The 6,956-nt window shown below is 30.2% G+C and overlaps 1 protein-coding gene across 1 annotated transcript in view; it reads right to left on the reverse strand.

The window, feature by feature from the left end:
- The window catches only part of LOC130896182 (G-protein coupled receptor dmsr-1-like), a 156,856-nt gene that overhangs the window by 10,941 nt on the left and 138,959 nt on the right, over positions 1-6,956 (reverse strand). The gene's annotated exons all lie outside the window — the stretch shown is intronic.

Genomic DNA, 6,956 nt, shown 5'->3' on the forward strand with positions numbered 1-6,956 from the left:
TATAATTAAATGAAATAAAAGTTTTCCCTAGTAATATTGGACTATCATGTCTCTGTTTTAAGACTGTTTTAATCTTTTTATTTGCACTTTATCCTCACTCACTTTCCTGATTTTTTATATTGCTTTAAATTATGGAATACTGAATCTGGCGTTTACTGGAGTTTGCTCAAAACTCTTTTTTTTACTTCTTTTCCTTCCCATCCTTCAAAACATACTTTTTGTTTCAAATTCCGCCAAAACGTTCAAATGGCCTTAGTTGAGGCATATTGGAAACATTCCTAGATTTTCCAATAAATGAAATATTCAACTCTGTAAAAGCTCGAAAGACTTCCTTTGCTTAATGAGCAGTTGCCATATCTGGCCAAAATATAAAATTTCCTTTAGGATGTTTTTTCTTCAAGAATTGCATTGATGTAGATCTAATACACTCTTTTTCATATATTTTGGTAGTTACAGAATTTCCGTGTGGATAAATGTATGCTGAAGGTATCGCCAACCATACCAACACTTTTGAGTTGAACTTTTTTTGTATTTTGAAATAAACCTCGGAATTTCTTCTTCGCCTTTTGGACAATAATAAAATTTATTATTCACCGGTTGACCCCGGTTAAAAGTGAAATATGACCCGTCGTCCAAACCTTATTAATTCTGAAAAATCAAAGGTAATATAATTCGAATCATTAGAAAATGTTTAATGGTATTTGTTTTATTTGGTTCGTTAAATGTTCAGTATAATTTAACAGCCTCACAAAATGAAGTTTGAAAGTAGAATGTATCAAGCGGCAGTTTAAATTTATGTCCTCAAAAGTTCCTCTTACATTCGCAATTGTAATAATTAAAACATCTTTTCATATCATCCAAGTTATAATAGAAGAGGATTACGATTTAAGATAGAAATTTGACATTTTAGTTATCATATGTTAAATATGAAAGTAAAATTCCAATTTTGAAGATTGGAACTTCGCTTGAACAACCGAAGTTCCATCGTCAACACGCATTTCAAGCTTCCTTGTCGTTTCAATTGCATGAAATTGGCACCTGAATTACTCAAAGAGTAGATGATGTTCGCCAAAAGCAGAGAGCAGCATATAATTTATGCTTATTATATTTAGATACATGGGAACTTTTGCAATAGAGTTCATCTCAACAACTTCATTATATCAACGTCCTTTTACATATTTGAGAGAAACATCGAGGTGAGGTTGAATTAAGTGGTGGTAAGTTCGAGTATTTCCTGTAGTACGATAAATAATTTATAATATCTTATTTCTTAGACCTTTTGATATATTTATGTTTCTAAATGTTCTTGATTTTAGGTCAAATTTTATCTATTTTTTAAAAATTATCAAAAAAACTAATTTTGAAACAGAAGGGATCTGAAATCAAGAGCATTTAGTATATAATACATAAATAATTTATAAAGTCAGTATTAGTTATAGTAAATTTCCGTTTTGGACTTTGGAATTTTCACAATAGGCATTGAGTCTTTATCTTCAATATCGTTGACAATAATTTTAGTAAGTTCGCCTGGTCCATAACTAAAACATATTTTTTACAGATACTTTCAGATTTTTTGGCTTTGTAGCCATCAATTCATTGAGTAACTGTTTATCTTCAGTCTCTGCAGACGATAATTTCGTTGAAGAGATAATGTAATTGTGAATGTTGGTGTAGTGGTAGTGTAAACAGTGTATTCAGTGAATATCGCCCACGTTCAGAAATTCAAGTTTAGCAATAACGATGATCTTTTATATTTACTATTTAATTTCATTTAATTATTACACAAATTGTTATAAACATCATTATAATGTTAATAGCAAGAAATTAATAAAGCTGATTTAGATCATTATTGATGAAGAGATTTGTGGCAACAATTTCAAAGCTTCTGTAAAAAGTATTTTCAAGTTATGAATCGCAAAATAGATCCATTCGAAGAAATAATTTGACTCTAGAAACGCTCGTACGACCAAAATAAAAAAGAATAGTATGTGAAAAACTATAATGAAAATTAATCTTTTATGTAAAAGACTCTACAGTTCAACTAAATATCTTTTGTCGAACTCGCGTGTGGAATCTGTCAAGAATGAAATCGTCATTTATGGTACATTCAAAAGTCTATTGTGTACAGTATTATATTCTCGAAAACTGCACGGGGCGGAAAAAATTCGCTGCATTCAAATAGTAAACATAGCAAGGCAAATGTCCAATGCAGAAAATGACAAAAGATGAATATCAGTACGAACCGATTTTCTTCTTCTGATGCGGATGGCAAGAAGATAGGAATTTCATACAAAATTATTCAATTCAGTTTTAACACAGTGATTGGACATGTCTAGATGCGCAGAGTATTGGTATTTACGAGTATATTAAGACGGTAGAAAAAATATCATTACTGGATAAGTCGTTTGACTAACTAAGAAAAACATTTGTATTTGGCAAAAATTGATTTTATTCTTCAAAGTAATCTCCTTCAAAAGCAATACAATAATTCTATTTTCTTAATGCCGTGCTTGTGGAAGGATTTGTCTTGCCTCTAAATGGGCTTGAGCTTCAGCAATTGCTTCTTCAATTGAGTTGAATTTCTTACCGGGGAGTATTTTTATGAGACCAGCAAATAGCCAGTAGTCACTGGGAGCCAGTAAAACTTACATCAAAAATGTCTAGTCTACCCGACTGCACATTAAATCTCCTTACAACTTTAATTAATGTTTCATTCCAAAATGGCACTTTTCCCAATTGCTTTAAGACGGCTATAATTATACCTCTGCACAAAGGAGTGTCGAATTATCGCCCAATTGCACTCCATCCCATATTATCTAAGATCATAGAAAGATTGGTCAAAAAGAGGCTTTTATCATTTCTATTTAAATATAAAATACTTACTACTCATCAATTTAGGTTTTTATATAACAAATGCATAAATGATGTTTTTTCCTCCCTTCTTCATATATGTACTAAAGCCTAAACAGCCATTACTCCACTGCAACAACTTTTTGTGATTTTTTTAAGGTATTCGATTGTGTTAATCATAATATTTCAATTAAAAAACTGCAGTACTACTGTTTGAGGGGCACACCTCTCGCATGGTTTAAGTCAGACTTTACCAACAGCTTGTAAGGGTTGATACAACGAAGTCATCTTTCAAGCCAATAGAATGTGGAGTGCCCCAAGACTCAGCACTAGGCTTTATTATCGTTCTTCTGTTTATAAACAAAATCGCCTATCTATATATCAGTCGTCAAATATGCCTATTTGCAGACGACACTAGTTTCTTTTGAGTCTAGTGACCTAATCACCCTTAAATCACGGTGCAATTCTAGCCTTCTCTGTCTCAATGTTTCTAAAATCAAAGATTTATCCTACAAAAATTCATTTGAGCTAATTTTCAAACTACAAAAGAGAGCTGTTAGATATTTACTCGGACTAAACAGCAGGGTTCACTGCAGGGACTTTTTCAAAAGATTAAACATTGCAACTCTTCCTTCCTTATTCATCTCGGAATCCGTTTGCATAATTCGTGAGCAAGCTTCTCCAATTTCAGAAAGATCGTTGCTTGGCTATCCACTTTGGAACGCGGAGTACGACCTTTACCTATCTACTCCACGTTCAGAATTAGTTACGGGCTCAATACTTTAAAATGTCCCAAAAATGCACAACCACTTGCCAATTGAAATAATATTAATTCCGGGTATGCTGTATACTGGTTTAATTTTTGTTATGGACTATTACCTATAATTTTTTAACTCATTGTGGTTTTCTTCTGTATATTGAAGTTTTATTTTATTTTTTTATCTTTATTTAGTTATTTTCATTTTTTTTTAGTTCTTACAAGCTTCTTCTCTCTCTTATACGAAATTGTTTTGAAATCCATCTTATGAAAATAGCAAGAGTAGTTTCACTTAAATGGCTGTCACTTTTTTCTGACTGATCGAAATTTCGTGAAATTTGACATATAGTCTTTTGACGTCATGTGGATTTGACAATGGCAGCGTCAACTGTATGTCAGTCACACGACTCATTAAGTGGTGTTGAGCATATAACTGGTCATTCTTGAACTGAGTCTCGAAAAACCACTCCAGCTATATGTTATATTGTGGAAAAATTTCATATCAAATTGTTTTTCATGCCGACAAATATCAAATTTGAACTGAAACATAATTGATCTGAATACGTAACTGATTGATATTATCAAACCAAGGTTCCAAAGTAGGTGATTAATGTGAATCTCAATACAAATATTTTTAACCTTTTGACCCAATTACAGTCAATACAGTCTACAAAAATTTAACTTGATATTGAAAACGCTGATAATTATGTATATGAATAGATCTAGTATGAGTATCAAAATAAAATTGGTTATAAACAAAGTTTGTATGGTTACTTGTCATGGAAAATTTTAATATTCGAAAAATCGAAAATGCCAATCCAAATATTTATACTGAAATTTATGAAATAGAATTATGAATTTTCCCAAAATTGTATAGGGTTTTTAGCATTTTTTGATTTTTCACTATAAAATTTTATTTTTTTCTAGACTTTGGTTGTATGTAAAAGACTACGTATCTAAATGTTTTTTGATATTGTTATTTTGTTTTTTAGCGCTTAAATGACATTTATATTATTTCTTGAATATAGTGATGATTTTCTTATGTGAAGCATATTACAATGATTACATCAAATATAGTTATTGATATTGATAATTATATAACGAATATTATAACTAATTTTACAGTTTAGGTTTGAGATTAAATCAAAGTTCAAAGTATAGATTAAACTGTAGTTTGAACCAAAGTAAAACAAAGTCACTATATTTTGCAGATCTAACATTAATCCATCTTTAGCTGCGCGAAAACATAACCTAAATATTCCGAGAGAACAAAAATCCATTTCAAATTTTAATTGTTTAAGATAGATTTATGAAAAAAAAATCTTCATAAAACGAAGTTTCCATGGAAAATATCATTATTTCTCAATAATTCTCATAATAATTGGTTTATGAAATGAAAAATGACCTTAAATGTCATGAATTAACATCCATTGAGCCAATTGGCGTCCATTGATGTTTCATGTTGATCGATGTCTTATGATGATGACGTTTAAACCGAAATTTGTCAGTAAAGCCTACTACAAAACGTGAAAAAGTTTATATCTGTAGTTTAAACTCACTCATGAAGTCTTGCTTGCAGTTAGTTATTAAATTATTATAATAACTATGGAATTAGAATGTGTGATTCCATTATACTCTGCGCTTCAGCTTTATTGAGTATTCATGTTTCATTTCCGTAAATTACTGTTATCATTGTTTCCGTTCAGTTGTAGCTTTGACATTCTGAAAATAATCTAACAGTTTATTACTGTATATGGGTGATTCCATTATAACTGTGATATTCAATGTCCTGTATTGTTTTTTTGTACTAGTCATTAATTAATAATCAATTAATAAAAATTTTGTGTTAATTGAATAATTCTTAAGATATTTAAACATTATTTTTATACAATATAACTTGCCACTTAAAGAAAACTTATACTACATCACTTGAATGTCAGTACCGTGTCATGTCCATTCCTAGAATTTACCGATAAATTATTAATTTTTTTTGTCGTAACAAATGATTTAAACTAATTACCTTATAAATTCTAATGTTTATGATCAAACTGAGGAAAATTGATGCACTTGTTGTTTAATATCTTAAGTTACCATGTCAGTACCGTGGATAAATGAGTCAGTACCGTGGAACTCAAAATCCGACATGTGTGTCTTGCTCGTGATACTTTGAAGTTGTAGTAAATTCCTTTTAGAGTTTTATTTTTACAGTAAAATAGATGAATAATATGCATAAAAAAGTTAGAAAAGTTAAATTTTAAAATCTTGAAATTTTGAATACAAAAAATCACAGTTAGAACGGAATCACCCATATGTCTCTAAATTGTCTTACTTACTGCTATCGTCTTGGATACGAGGATATGTACACCGATTAAAAATGTGTTACTTTTTGCCCTAATAAAGTTCTAATGAATAAATAATAATAAATAAATATATAAACGGTTCGCCATAACGACATATTCTGAAGAAAATTATAATAAATTGTAATTATCTATTGAAAACACAATCAAATATTTTTTGGGGAGCTAATGAATAAATAAATAAACATTTGTACTGAATAAGTTTATCTGATTTAGATACAATGGATTCATTTTTTGGAAATATTTTAAAAACTTGGTTTATACAAGGAACGAAATGATCGATAGAATAAATTTTCTTTATAACGCTATAAGGTAGAATCTTGAAATGATCTTCAAGTTCAAAGAAATATCCTCTTTAGACCCCGGAAGTGTGTAGAAGTGCAAAGTGACCAAATCGAACATTCACTATAGTTTTTTGTTGTTATGTGATAAGTTTTGGGCTGAATTTTTCTACATTTCAATTTTTTCTTTATGTAAGTAACATGATGTTCGACAAAATTCAGTTTAAATTAGAAATATTTGATTGTGTTTCAATACCTCCTGTAAGTATTTTTTATAGATAATTACAATTTATGATAATTTTATTCAGAATATCTCTTTATGACGAACGGTTTCGTTGGCATGTACAACGATAAAAAATCTACATATCTCCTAAACCATAAATTTTATCGAGTTATAAACAAAGAGTAGCTTTTCGTTGAAAAATCGATAAAAAAATTCATTCTTGTTATCTTTAGATTGTACAGGTTGTCCCTGTGAAAGTTACGGATTATTAACCATTGGGCATGAACCGCTGGCATTCATATTTTTTTCTCTTTGGTACCAAGTTCTGAAAAAATAACATACGTATAAAAGACCCTGTCAGCGAAGGGATCTGGTTTCCTTCGCTGACAGTCGAGCAGTTATTGCTAGTAACTCTCAGAGTACCCAACCAATAGACCATCCTTGCTGAAACTATGGACTCCAACCGAGAAGTTTTCTTTAATAAAAAC

The sequence above is a fragment of the Diorhabda carinulata genome, chromosome 7, assembly GCF_026250575.1.
Source record: "Diorhabda carinulata isolate Delta chromosome 7, icDioCari1.1, whole genome shotgun sequence".
NCBI lineage: Eukaryota > Metazoa > Arthropoda > Insecta > Coleoptera > Chrysomelidae > Diorhabda > Diorhabda carinulata.